The sequence below is a fragment of the Crocuta crocuta genome, unplaced genomic scaffold, assembly GCF_008692635.1.
Source record: "Crocuta crocuta isolate KB4526 unplaced genomic scaffold, BGI_CrCroc_1.0 scaffold84, whole genome shotgun sequence".
In the NCBI taxonomy this organism is placed as follows: domain Eukaryota; kingdom Metazoa; phylum Chordata; class Mammalia; order Carnivora; family Hyaenidae; genus Crocuta; species Crocuta crocuta.
The window spans coordinates 7,238,521-7,251,950 of record NW_027530213.1 but is presented as its reverse complement, the minus strand read 5'-3'; the positions used below and the strand labels follow the sequence as shown (position 1 = coordinate 7,251,950).

Below are 13,430 nucleotides of genomic sequence, written 5' to 3'. Positions count from 1 at the left end.
CCAAATTAAAGAATCCACGTGGCCAAAACTTTCAGAGGACAAATAGATTTTTATGATCTTTTTTTAAAGTTTATTTTATTTATTTTAGAGAGCAAGACGGAGCAGGGGAGGGGCAGAGAGAGAAAGGGGAGAGAGAATCCCAAGCAGGCTTCCTAATGCCCGCACAGAGCCCGATGCAGGGCTCAGACTTACAAATCATGAGATCATTACCTGAGCTGAAATCAAGAATCAGATGTTGAACCGACTGAGCCACCCAGGTGCCCCAATTTTTATGATCTTAAACTCTCCTAAAACTTCCCTTTCATTCATTTCTGTTTTCGTTTCAATGGGAGAGAAAAATAACCAAATTCTACAAGAAAAATTCCTAATTCTAAGACAGCTGATGCACTAGGAGATCTATAAAAAGAACCACCGGGTTGTTTTTATTATGGACCCCTTCTGCTTGCATCTTGGTCTCCTTTCCAGAATTTTTCATTTCCTGTGGCATTTTTCTTAGGAGACCTGGTGGTTTCAAAGCACAAGGAGAGACAGTTCTGATTTGTTTTGTTTTTATCAGCTAACATAAAGTGACCTTAGAAAAATTTTAGATTTCGCACCCTGACATTTTAAGTGATTAATTAGCTAAAAACTCAAACTGGATGAAAAGCCCTATGGGGGATTGGGTCTCTGTCCAAGAATTAGGAAATTCAGACGCAATCCTTATTTGTTGCAACGGAGGAGAGTGTTTTTCCGTCCCCTCTGGTCTCCATCAATGACTTGGTTTTGTTAGTATCGCTAGCAAGACCCCCCCAGGTTAGTGCCAACTAACTCAAACTTGGACCCCCACCCCCCACCCACCCAGGAGAAGGAACTTGAACTGTCATTCTGAGGGCCATTCCTCCTCGGAATGCTTCTCATTCCCCACCTTCATTTCTGCTGCTACCCTTCCCCAGTGCAACCCCTGAATAGACAAAAAATTTTTAAAGAGAAAACTAACTTTCAAAGAGTAAAATCTAGGGAGTTGCATAGTTCAGTATCTGCCTTTTAGAAATTTAAAGAAAAGAAGGAAAGAACGAAAGAAAAAGAAAAAAGGTCTTCACCGTCTTTCCCTATAGAACGTGAACGGCTCTCTGCTTCATGAAAACATCCCTGTGTCCCAAACACTGGCCCCCTAGAGGTTGTGGCTTAGAAACCGGGGTGTAAATAAAACCTGTGTATAAGGTAATACCGCTGCTTCGGGAGGTGCCCCTGGCTTGTTTATTTATTTCCTTTTTTCAACCTCTCTTTGTTTGACACGCGCTAGGCTTTTCCAAGCCTAAACTACCAAACGCAGCTCACGCTGAAGGGTTAAAATAATGCGGGTCATTACGGGGCTATTCCCGAGGACCACAGCCAACTTGCTGCAGCTGTTAGGAGGCCCAATTGCCGTCCACCAGGGAATTTGCTTATTTCTATATCACAGTCTCCCACCTTGATAAAAAAGAAAAAACACACCCATTTCATTTGGACTGTGTACTAAGAATAATTGCCACCAATATTGATTGGTCCTGGGGGACCCGGCTGAATTTAAAAATGGCAGACTGTGAAATCCCAGCTGATGTAGCCTCACGGAGCTTGCTGCTTATTTGTGACATGTTCCTATGTTTAAACTTATCTGCGAAAACTGTGAAATTAATATCCTCATGTTGAGTACAATATGGTGACACACCCGGCTGAAACACATGGTTATTTCTGTTCTGTTTTTAACGCCGGCGTCTGCCTGCGTGCACGCTGCTGCCGATCCCTCTGATGAAGAAGCACCTGTACATTTGTTTTCTATTTATTTTCAAGGTTCGAGCAAATGCGCGGGGTTGTTCGCTTTCTTTTGCCGCACGTTTTGTTTCAGCGGGGTTTTCACCTGGAAAGGCTCTCCTGGTGGCCTCTGGCTTGGGTGTCAGTGTTCCGCTGCCGTGTTAAGTTCTCCTTGATCGTGTGTGCTTCTAATGCGGGCAGCTGGAAGCAAGACATTTCCTGGCAGGTGCTTTCGTCTATGAAAAACAGAGAATCTTAACCCCCAATTCCATGGGACTAAGTTGCAAGGGTCAAACAGGACGAGGATGGAATTTTCAAATGTTTCTGTGATGAATCACAGCTAAGAAAGAAATCTGACTCATTCGTTCTTAAATCAGGCAGAGATGTGCTTTTAAGCCCCAGCGAAAAATATAAATGGCTGCGCACATGGAAATTTCAGGGTTTCAGGGACTGTTACCATGACATAGAACAGCAGAGAACCGGGACACTCTGCTTGCTGTTTGTCCAGTGGCTCTTTGTTTCATATGTCATTATCACAGTCGTTGGGAGATCTCATCTTCCCTCCTCTCTATTCGGTTGTCCCTCACTTCCTCATATCGTACACAAATTACATGATCTGAGCAACCCCGCTTTTTAAAAACACATGCATATAGAGGAAAAGCTGGAAATATATACACGGAAATTCCCAAAGGTCCTCTCTGCCTACTATGCGATTACCTGTGATTTTAATTGTCTTCTTTTTGCTTATCTCTGTGTCCTCAATTTCCTACGCCATCTATGTATCATGACAATAAGGGAACAATTGTTTAAAAAAAAGCCACAAATAGCATCACATCTGTAGTTCATGTGCAAATTACACGTAATTTCACTTTACATCATTCAATGCGACAAGTATATTTATAAACAAAATATTTAATATTGCCATCAATCTTCCGACTTACATTTTATATTCAAAAGCTTGCTTTTATGTTAAGTGTTTTCAAATTCACCCTGGTATATTCCAACGAGTAATGAAAATGTAGCTGTTCCTTCTTGTTTTTATTTACTTACTGGTCGGTTGGTCGCTTTCATTTGATCTTTGGAGGTAGGATTTCCTGCTCATTTTTGTTGAGGATTTTACTTTATTGTTATCCTGACATTTCTAACAACGGGTCCCGGTGTACAAATCCAGGTGGTAACTAATGAGTAGGAAAGCCTGTAGAATGAGAAAAATATAAATGCAAAACACACATGCACACACATGGTAGGCACAATTTATTTCACGATCCCAAATTTGGAGAACAGTTTTTTTTTTTAACTGCAAACCAAGCCAGCAAATGTGCTTGTTTGAGAGAACAGCAGAAAAGTTTGCATTCACTTACATCTCCAGTGGAGCCACCAATTAATGGAAATAACAACTTAATTTCTTTGCATACAGGCCTTCATACTTTGAAAATAGAGCATAAGAAACCAAGGTAAAGNAATCAATGTATTTAAAACTATTTTGAAGCTGACTTCACAATGTTGGTGTTATTTGCACAAAATATTTCTGCAGAAGCTGTCCTATAGTAGTTTGGGGCCCCCGCCCCACCCCACCGCCAGCCTCAGGAAAATGTCACATTTGTGGTTCCAGACCTATAGACTCCGTGTGACAGGCTGACGGACTTCCTGCTGCCTGCTGAGCTGGGAGGTCCCAAGTCAGGATGTGAAGAGGAAGGGCTGTTCCTAAACTCAGCTGTAACCCCTCATTGGCGGGACTTGCTTGCATGAAATGCAGCTGAAGTTTGTTTTTATTGGGTATTACTGATTATTTTAATTTGTAACAGCAGATGTCTGGAAATGGAAGAGAAAGAAACTGGCAAAGTGGTCCCTCAGGTTATTGTCTCTAAGTCAGGTGGTCTGTTTGCAGTCACCATTCCCTAATTAGAAAACACAAAAGCTTCAAGTTCTAGAACCTTCTGTTCAAGTCTGGGCTCCCCTAGAGGTAATTACCAAAAAGTGATGTAACACTGTTTTTCCTTCGGCAGCCACATCCCTGCCAATTGGTATGGCTTTTTAAAAATAAATAAATAAGGCAGAGGAGGAGGATGGGGAGGAGGATTTCCCCTCATTTAAATTTGGAAGGTTAATGGCTTGCACAGTCTCACAGACATTCCGCCAGAGACTCTTCTGGGGAGAAGGGGGAGGGGCTGCCCATCCCACATCAAAAACAGCACTTGGACAACTGCAGACAGTGCATGGTGTTGAGGTTGCCTGCAAACATAAATGACGGGTTTCTTCTGGACACGTGAGACAGACAAAGAACAGATTAGCATTTTTTCCCAGAGGCTGATGTATGGAACGTTCGCAGTGCAGCAGGTACCTAGGTGCATTCTAAGATGTTTCCCACTCGGAAAGACTTTCTTAGGAGTATGTAGTTCAGGAAATTCTAGCCTGACTAACCCGACTTACAGAAGACAGGTTCAGGACAGCTACATCCAGGTGCCACAAGACCACAGATGGCCACTGTGTCACGGTGCCCCCGCCCAAGGCCCAGGGAGCCCGATGAAGGTTGACTGAGAAAAGAAATGGCGATTCAGCTGAGAAAGCCATCTCCAGCCATGGCCTGCCTCCGTGCCAACTGGTGACCCGGAGACCCGCCAGGTAAATTAAAATCCAGTTAAATTTGAACTTCAGATGAATAATGTAATTTTTTAGTTATAAATGTGTCCCAAATATCAAAACATTATACTATAGGGGCACCTGGGTGGCTCACTCAGTTAAGTGTCCGACTTCGGCTCAGGTCATGATCTTGTGATTGTGATTTCAAGCCCCACGTCGGGCTCTCTTGCTGTGCTGTCAGTGTGAGGCCTGCTTCGGATGCTCTGTCTCCCTCTCTCTCTCTCTGCCCCTCCCCCGCTTGCACTCACTCGCTCTCTCAAAAGTAAACATAAAAACAAACCAAAAGCTGTACTATAATTTAGTACATGTACTGCGTTCCAGGACATATTCTAAATTGTCTATACTTACAAAATTACACATAAGTCTATTATACCAAAACCTTATTTATTGTTGATCTGAAATGCAACATCAAATTAAAAAATATAGGGTGTCTTGGGGGCGCCTGGGTGGCTCAGTCGGTTAAGCATCCGACTTCAGCTCAGGTCATGATCTCAGGGCTCATGGGTTCGAGCCCCGCTTGGGGCTTTGTGCTGACTGCCAGCTCAGAGCCTGGAGCCTACTTCTAATTCTGTGTCTCCCTCTCTCTCTCTGACCTTCCCCTGCTCATGCTGTCTCTCTGTCTCAAAAATAAATAAAACATTAAAAATTAAAATATATATAGGGTGTCTTGTATTTTTATTTGCATACAGTGACTTCAGGGGGGTGGGATGGCCCCAGGCCCCATGGAAGAGTGACCCCTCTTCCGCTTCCTACCCCTCCCTGCTCAGAGGCCCCTCCACTGGAGAGGCCTTCCCTGACCATCCATATACTACCTCACCCCTTCCCACTCTCTCATCCCCTCAGCCTGCCTGACTCCCTTCCATAGCTTGTCACTGCATGACATACCACGTATTCTAAATAAGTGAAGTTTAGGGGCGCCTGGGTGGCTCAGTCAGTTAAGCCTCTAACTTCAGCTCAGTCATGCTCTCACAGTTTGTGGGTTCCAGCCCCGCATCGGGCTCTGTGCTGACAGCTCAGAGCCCGGAGCCTGCTTCGGATCCTGTGTCTCCCTCTCTCTCTGCCCCTCCCCTGCTCATGTTCTGCTTCTCTCGAAAAAAAATAAATAAATAAACATTAAAAAAATTTAAGTCGGTAAAATCTATTTCTTATGAATTCCACAAGACCAAGGACTTTTCATTTTTACTCTCAGCCCTCAGACTAGTGCCCACTGCACTGCGGGCCTCAGCAGGTGTCTGTGGAATTGCAGACTAACACTGACCACGTGGGCAAAAGCAAAGCTCTGACATGAAAGCAGAGACTGAACTCAGAGAGGTTCGTGCAGCTGCGTGGCTCGCCCAGGAGCTCTGTCGGTCAGTTCTCCCCGGATGCTCACCCGCTGATCCCATAGGTCTGATGTGGGCTCGAGATCCCGCATCCCTAACCAGCTCCCACGGCAAAGGGAGTATTTAAGAGAGCACAGATAAAGGTAAAAAGAAAGAGATCACAACCCGAGGATCCCACAATTCTGTCATCAGAGGAAGGCACCATGGGGCGGGGAATCTAAGTTACTTGATCAACAGTATTTTATAAACAGAAACTAGAAATCCAGTCATCCTGAATCTAGAAGGTCCATATTTCAGAAACTATTATGAAAGCTCCTTTCGCTCGAAGGGGGGAAGAAACGAACACAAGAATAATAACCGTTGTCACGGATATGATTTAATCAGGCCACAAGAAAAGCGTTAACAGGTGTCACGAGCAGAGGTGCGGTGCCTGCCTTTTCTTGGTGACCTTGAATTCTGTATTGAATTCAGGCTCTGAACACCTGGAGAGCTCTCACTGACCACACCCTGGCAGTGTGCACCACGAGAGTATGGGACACTTCCTCACTTCTATGCCCAGAAAGTAACCAAAAGCTTACTTTAGAAAAAAAAGTTATTTTCTCAGAAGAAACCTTCTGAAAGATTGAATTCAGAGTCTGTACATGCCTGTGGGTGTGTGGGAACCTACCTGTGACATCCACTCCCTAAGATGCTCCATTTTCTATGAATTAGGAAAGGGGCTGAAAGTAACTACCACAGACTCATTTTCATGATCAGGCTGCTACCCTTTTAAAAGTTTACATGTCGTTTCTGTGATCATGTAAACAGAACTCATGCTTACTGTCATTTCAAAAAAAAAGTCAGAATAGAATAAATTGCCACCCATACCCACTATTTTTCTTCTTTCTAAAGTACGGAAATGGAAAAGAAATCACCTGTTCAGCACAGTCTATCCAAATGCTTCTTATAATAAAAACCGAAACAGGGGCGCCTGGGTGGCTCAGTTGGTTGAGCCTCTAACTCTGGATTCCAGCTGAGGTCATGATCCTAGGGTCATGGGATCAAGCTCCATGTCAGGCTCTGTGCTGAGCATGGAGCCTGCTTCAGATTCACTCTCTCCCTTTCCCTCTACCCTTCCCAACCCTTCTCTAAAAAAGGGGGCGCAGTGCCTGGGTGGCTCCGTGGGTTAAGCATCTGACTTGATTTTGGCTCAGGTCATGATCTCCTGGTTTGTGGGATTGAGCCCTGACATTGGGCTCTGTGCTGATAGCTCGAAGCCTGCTTGGGATTCTCTCCCTTTCTCTCAGCCCCTCCCCTGCTTGTGCACATGCCCATGCACTAGGGTGCTCTCGCTCTCGCTCTCTCTCTCTCAAAATAAACAAACAATTTTTTAAAAATTAAATATAAAAAATAAACGGATAGCTTAAATCCGGCCAATGATTAGGAATAATAGGCATTTAAAATTCAATGACAATTTAATTCTTTGGAAATATCACCAAAAAGTTTATAATCTGGGAGACCCATATCTAGCCTCACCTGTGTGGTTTGGCTTCAGGAAAGAATCCTCCATCTCTGTGCCTCGGTTTCCTTGTCTAGAAAGTGAGAGAATTGTGGAGCACCTGGGTGGCTCCGTTGGTTGAGCGTCCAACTTCAGCTCAGGTCATAAGTTCCCAGTTTGTGGGTTCGCACCCCATGTCGGGCTTGATGCTGTCAGCGCAGAGCCTGCTTCAGATCCTCTGTCCCCTCTCACTCCATCTCCCCCCTCAAAAAACAAACATTTTGAAAAAAGAGAATTGAGCCAAGTTACCTTGCAGATTTTCTCCAACTGTTAGTCTATCATTTCTCACATCCTTTCAACAAAGGTGCCAGCAACCACAAGGCTGTGCTTCCTTGAGAAACAGCGCCACCTTCGGGTCACAATAACCATAACAGAGCTGTTGGGGCTTTGCTTCTCCAATGGATGAGCGGTATTTGCCAGATTAACAGAAACCCGTCCCCCTCCGGTCCTCTGGGACGTGGTCACACATTTGTGAGTCTGCCAGCTAGGTTAAGATCAATGTGTACAGACACGGAGCCAAGCTGAGCTAACTGGCCCACAGGGGACAGATGCATGACCTCGGTCTAATTATCATAGCCCCCAGCCAGCAGAGCTCACCCACAGAACAATTTCTGGTGGAAGGCAAGGAAGTGAGGAACATACTAGACCAACTGAATCCTCTCAAACAATAACCATTTCGACAATTCCACTTGAGACAGTTTCCTCCTGTTCTGATCTTTGTAAGATGTCATTGGGAGGCGCTCTTGCATACTTTTGCTAAGGAAAATTACAGAACAGACTCTTTAAGCAAATAACATTTTTTTTCCACACAGCAAATATTTGTTGAGCCACCAACGGCTCAATGTCCTCAAAGCCAACACAGGGCTGAGGGCTCTTACAGAAGTATTTTTATTAAATTCCCACAATAGCCTTTGCCAAGACAGGAATTAAGATCCACATATTTCAACACAAGGAAATTGAGAGTCAGAGAGGCCCAGAATGAAGGCTCTTGCCTGCAAGCTTGAATATGCAGACACACATGTTTTCACACAGCCCTCCTGTGTAGGGATGGGCCTCAGTCAACATGCCCCTTTTCAAGAGCTCATATCTCAGCACAGTGTTTTCTGACCCATTGCAACCAGCAGACTGGAAGCCAAGGCAGTTTGAGCACGTGATTTCTTTCTTCCAAGTGCGAGGCATATGCAGAAACTGGCCCTACCTTTGCCAGCCACCCTCAGCTACAGCGACCCAAGCCGTTGTTGAGTGAGGTCCCCAGAAGGTGTGATATAATAATTTGCTACTAAGTATCACCATTTTGAAATGATGACACTTCGGAGAAATAGAGTAGAGAACATTTAAGATTGTCCCATGGATAACATCCCATCACCCCCCTAGATTCCATGGGTTTTCTGGGCTGGGCAAAGGCACAGAGAAAGTGCTAGCCCAGGGAATGCATCATATCTGGAAGTAGGTGCCCTGGGCATCACTGAGGAAAGAGGTGGAGAGCCACTGTTCCATGCCACGGTGCTCGGGGCTGCGTATCTCACACTTCCCTATGTTCCCATATGCCTACATGATTGTACTTGGCAAGATCGATTTTCTAGTCTTTGTAGTGCCCACTAAACAGCATACTGGGCACATAAATATTTGTGATGCACTAAGGGAAAGAATATGGTCTCCATGCAGAAAAGAGGAATGATATTAGCTGGGGGAATCAGTCGTCCTTGAGATGACAGCTCAGTTATTTTAGGACGGAGCCTAAAGGAAAGAGCCTGGCTACAGGAGGGATAGGAGGGAATGTCTATGAATTTTGGATTCTGGGTAGAAGTCAGAAAAGACCCAGATGGATGGATGAAGACACCAGAGTTGGCTTGACCCGGGGCGCCTGGGTGGCTTAGTCGGTTAAGCGTCCAACTTTCGCTTAGGTCATGATCTCGCGGTTCGTGGGTTCGAGCCCCGCGTCGGGCTCTGTGCTGACTGCCAGCTCAGAGCCTGGAGCCTGTTTCAGTCTGTGACTCCCTCTCTCTCTGACCCTCCCCTGCTCACGCTGTCTCTCTCTCTCTCTCCTAGAAATAAATAAAAACATTTAAAAAAAAAAAAAGAGTTGGCTTGACCCTTTGGGGAAGGAAAAGTTAAGATCTGACCTCTGAACCACAAGGCAGATGCCAGAAAATGAAAAAATGACATATTGTATAAGCGAGGAATTTTTCAGTTTTAAGTACAGTATCTTCTCATGTTCAGAAAATTGTGTTTCTCAGGGTTGAGTGATGACCAAGTAGTTGCAGCTTAATTAGAAGTTGAGAAAGAAAGGCTTGACCTTGGCTTCCCAGTTTGTGCATGGAACTGGAATTGGCAGTGTTCATTCCCTACTGTCTCAGAAGCCAAGGCTAAGAAGGAGGAAATAAATAGGAGGAAGCCAGCCTGGCTCAGGGCTGATGGTCACTCCACAGAGGCAACCACCGAGCATGAACAGGAACAGAAAAGCAGAAATGTCTACACAGCATGCGTTCCTGGAAGACGTACTGTACAGCGAGCCTCAAGAACGGGAGCAGCGGCTTAGCTAATCCTGGCTGGAGCCTGGTGAGACCCGTCTCCAGACCCAGTAGTGATGGTAGATTCACGATCCATTGTCAACTGTCCATGCCATCCAGGTTTCTCATCCCGCTAGCCTTCTCTTCTCTTTCTTTCCACCCACCTTCAATGACCCCTGCCTCCTTTTCACAATAACTAATCTGCAGGAGGCTAGGCCAACAGAGAAGCAATGACATCTCCCAGAAGGGTGAAATCAATGGATGGAAACTGGTTGTACCTGAATGGAGAGACTAGTACTTGTAGCGGGTGAAGAGGAGGAAGGACAGGTATCTATGGGCACCAACTGGTGACTGGCAAAGAGGCTTTAGCTCTTTCAGTTCCTCAAATGAACCGGGCTTCAAGACCTGCCAGCCCATAAGGCCACTTGGGCAAGGGAAGGAAGGATGTATCCTTTGAGCCAGGGCTGCCCAGCTGTGGGCGTGGCATGAAAACGATGCCTTCATGGGAATGCCAGGCTGCACCTGAGCCCCCATGCACCGCCACCGCCCACCCCACCCTGTTCCGCTGGTGCATGCTTCCTTGGGCATTTACTTGGGCTGTTGGGTCTTCCTGAAATGCCACATACCACAAGTCTCACGTTACAGTTGGCTGACTCAGGTCAGCCTTCCCGGCCTCTCCCAGCTGAACTTGCTCATTTTCCATTCTCACATCACCCCGTACTCCACCTTAAATAGCCTCATCACAATCACAGCGCTTGTGGAATTGTCTTTCTCTGGTGACTGCGTAAGCTCCTATGGAGGAGGGTATGTGTCCCCCGTGCTCACTGCCGGAAGCCCCGTGCATGCCAGACATGGGCGATACAACTCAGCAAATGCTTCGGAAGACGTGCATGATGAAATGAATGGAAGGTTCAATGTAGGAGTCATAAGAAGCTGCCTTATCCTTCTAAAGGGAATGGCTTGACCCCACCCCCAGCTGCGTGCAGCCTGGACATGTCAGGACAGTCCCTGTATCACATGCTGGGTCCTCTATCGGGCTGGGTCCTCTTAGCAGCTTATGGAAGCTAAGGCTGAATGTGCCAGGCTCTTCTGTGCTTGCACCCTTACTTTTCTCACCTGCATCCATAAGACACACATTTTGTGCACGTTACAAAAACGTGCTTCCCCAGACTGGACAAGAGAAGAAAAATCTCACGCCATAGAGGCCATCTAGAACAGTCGAGGGACTCCCCAGGTTTGGAATACACGGCTGCCAGTGTTTTCATTTCATGGTATCTGATCACCTTTGACTCATTCGGAAAATGTTTATTGGGGTACCTCCTAGGTGCACCAAGCACAATCTTAGCGGCTGATTTTCCCAATCTTGAGAGAGCTTTTTGGATCCCAAGTTGTGTCGATGGCTTCTGTTTCACAGGCCAAGAAAGATGGAAAGCCTGACATCTTAACTGCAGTACATTAGACTTGGTCCACAACATAGAGAGTGTGGTTAATAGCATTAATTTGATTGGCCCCCTGGGTGGCTCAGTCAGTTAAGCTTAAGGGGTTAAAGCATCCAACTCAGCTCAGGTGATGATCTCGTAGTCTGTGAGTTCAAGCCGCATGTCGGGCTCTGTGCTGACAGCTCAGAGCCTGGAGCCTACTTAGGATTCTGTGCCTCCCTCTCTCTCTCTGTCCCTCCCCTGCTCACGCTGTCACTCTCTCTCTTTCTCTCTCTCAAAAATAACATAAATGTTTTTTTAATGTTTAAAAAATAAAAATAAATAACATTAATCCAATTTACAAAGGATGTGTGTTGAATAACCACAAACACAACAGGACAGTGATTTCCTGCTTACAAAAGAGGGTACTTGCTTGTGGACTATTTCCGGGAGCACCAGACTAGGTTAAAGATCTTTAGGGTCTTTTTTTTTTTTTTAAGTTTATTCATTTATTTTTGAGAGAGAGAGAGAGAGAGAGTGCACGGGGGAGGGACACAGAGGGAGGAAGGGATAGAATCCCAAGTAGGCTCCATACTGTCAGCACAGAGCCCAAAGTGGGCATCAAACTCGCAAACTATGAGATCGTGACCTGAGCCGAAATCAAGAGTCAGAGGATCAACCAACTGAGCCGCCCAGGGACCCCTAAAGATCTGCAGCTATAGGGGCACCTGGGTGGCTTAGTCGGTTAAGCGTCCGACTTTCGCTTGGGTCATGATCTCGCGGTTCATGGGTTCGAGCCCCGCGTCGGGCTCTGTGCTGACTGCCAGCTCAGAGCCTGGAGCCTGTTTCAGTCTGTGGCTCCCTCTCTCTCTGACCCTCCCCTGCTCACGCTGTCTCTCTCTCTCTCTCTCCTAGAAATAAATAAAACATTAAAAAAAATGTTTAAAAAAATCTGCAGTTATATAGGGAGGCATTAAGAAACTATATTTATTATTATTACGAGGGGATCTTCAGCCTGCTGCCCAGCACAGTTATGTCTCCCATTGGGTCAAGCAGCCCCTCCCCCACGACCTCCCACCCCTTCCTCACAGCCCAGCCTCCCCTGCTTGGCACAGCAGTTGCTGTATATTTTTAATTCTGTGCCGTGGGAACAGGAAATTCATTGTTTTCAGGGCATTTGGCCTGTAACATGAAGACCCAGCAGAGGGAGCCATTTCCTAGCATAAAAGTTGCTACAAAACACAAGATGGCCGCTGTATTAGGACCGCCATAACCAAGTGCCACAGACTCGGAGGCTTAAACAATGGGAACTGGAAACATACTGTCTCTCGCCGTTTGGAAGCCAGAAGTCTGAAATCAGGTGTCAGCAGGGTTGATTCCTTCTGAGGCCTCTTTCCTTGGCTTGCAGATGGCCACCTTCTCTCTATCTCACCTGAGCCGCCCTCGGTGTGTCCTGTCCCAACTTCCTCTTCTTATAAGGATGCTGGTCATTTTGGATTGGGACCCGTCTTAATTGCTTCATTTTACCTTAATTATCTCTTTAAGGCCCTATTTCAATTACAGTCACATTGTGAGATACTGGGGGTTAGGGGTTCAACGTATGGATTTGCGGGGGGATACAATTCAGCCTGTAATAGCTGATGGGGTTTTGGAGTGGGGGGGGTGGTGGTCTGGAACTGATGGCCAGGAAAGAATTCTTAGAAAACTAAGGTTGTTTTCCCTCAAGTAAGGTGGCATCGAGACAGTAGGGAGGGGCGCTTGGGTGGCTCAGTCTGTTAAGCACCCCACCCTCGATTTGGGCTCAGGTCCTGATCTCACAGTGTGTGTTTAGCCCCACATCAGGCTCTGCGCTGACAGTGCAAGGCCTGCTTGGGATTCTCTTTCTCCCTCTCCCTCTGCCCCTCCCTGTTCTCTCTCTTTCAAAAAATAAATAGCAACAACAACAAAAAGATAGTAGGGAGTTCCTGGAGAAATGTTCTACTCTGTATTTGCCTCAAGTATCTGTCAATGGGATGCAGGTTATAAAGAAATTTAATTTTACTTGCCAGTTCCTTCTGGTCTTTTTCCCCCACTCACTATGGGNGGATCTCCAGGAAACTGAGTATGTAGGTTTCTGGAGATTAGGCTATTCATAAGAGATCATTTTTTTCTTGTAATTTACTAAGACATTTGTAAACTAATGGAGACTTGTGTCCTGTTAACATTTGTTTTCCACTTTCCTTTGTTCTTCGCT

At 45.9% G+C, this 13,430-nt stretch overlaps 1 long non-coding RNA gene across 1 annotated transcript; it reads right to left on the bottom strand.

Moving 5' to 3' along the window:
• Nucleotides 1–1,782: 1,782 nt before the first annotated feature.
• On the bottom strand, nucleotides 1,783–7,451 carry LOC144232589 (uncharacterized). The gene is made up of 4 exons (XR_013335465.1): nucleotides 7,248–7,451; nucleotides 2,821–2,965; nucleotides 2,488–2,545; nucleotides 1,783–2,006 (listed from the first exon to the last, which is right to left on the bottom strand). It is a non-coding gene; the product is annotated as an uncharacterized LOC144232589 (long non-coding RNA).
• Nucleotides 7,452–13,430: the final 5,979 nt, after the last annotated feature.